At 30.7% G+C, this 1,072-nt stretch overlaps 1 non-coding gene across 1 annotated transcript; it reads right to left on the reverse strand.

Moving 5' to 3' along the window:
• Nucleotides 1-702: 702 nt before the first annotated feature.
• On the reverse strand, nucleotides 703-774 carry Trnat-agu. Its single transcript has one exon. It is a non-coding gene; the product is annotated as a tRNA-Thr (tRNA).
• Nucleotides 775-1,072: the final 298 nt, after the last annotated feature.

The raw sequence follows: 1,072 nt of genomic DNA on the forward strand, positions 1-1,072 counted from the left end.
ACTACAAGTTTTTATATATGACATTACCATTCAGTTCATATTTTAGAAGCTCTTTTTATTAACATCCATGGAGTACTTAATGCTGTTGATTTTCAATAATTTATGTAATTTTCCAGATGTTTTCTCTAGTTTTTTTTGTAGTCAAGAGGAAATACTTGTTATCTTTTAAATTTTGAGTGTTGTGTTACAGCCCTATTATATTACACAGCCCTAAGTATATTCTAGCTGCTGTTGAATAGAATATATTTTTGTTTCCTAGAGCAGAGGAATTTCCATGTTTTTTTTGTCACAGACAAAATTTATATATTAACATTCATTTATTTTAAGAGGTGAAATGTATTCTAAAATTAATTTCTATATCAATTTAATCATTACACTTCAATAGTACTCTTTTTAAAGCTATTTTTTTATCCTTGCACACCAATTTGAAAAATCTCATAACCATCACCCCTATGTTTTCTACCATGATGTGAAATGTATATTGATTTTATGAGTATTTTCTATTCATATTCTTTAAGAGTAAGCCTGAAATTAAATGCAGATAATATAAACTGTTCTGACATGAAATGTGATACAGGCTACTTGAGGATGGATTTTGGAGTCAGACAGATCTGTGTTTAAATCCTTTTTCTGTAACTTATTATGTGCGTGTTCACCAACACACAGCTTTTATTCATGTATCTAAGGTTTTCTGAAAAAAATTAGGGGTGCTGGGGATTGAACCCAGGGCCTCATGCATACTAGGCAAGCACTCTTCCATTGAGCTACAGCCCCAAGCTGAAAATTTTTGATAATCGTAGCAAAACACCTGTTCATGGCACAAATAAATAACATGACTAGTATTAATATTGCTGTCATTATGTGATTTGAGAGAATACTGGGAAAGATACATACCTATTTTACTTTTTTAAGAACATTTGATAATTTCTAAATTCCTTTATTAGCCACCTATCCATAAGGATCAAGTACTGCCTCTTTGAGGTTTACATCACAGTGATTACTAGATAGATGCCTTGTAAGGATTATTTATTTTATTTCCTATTTCTATCAAGTGAATTTGCTTCTTGTGGAG

The sequence above is a fragment of the Marmota marmota genome, unplaced genomic scaffold, assembly GCF_001458135.2.
Source record: "Marmota marmota marmota unplaced genomic scaffold, marMar, whole genome shotgun sequence".
In the NCBI taxonomy this organism is placed as follows: Eukaryota; Metazoa; Chordata; class Mammalia; order Rodentia; family Sciuridae; genus Marmota; species Marmota marmota.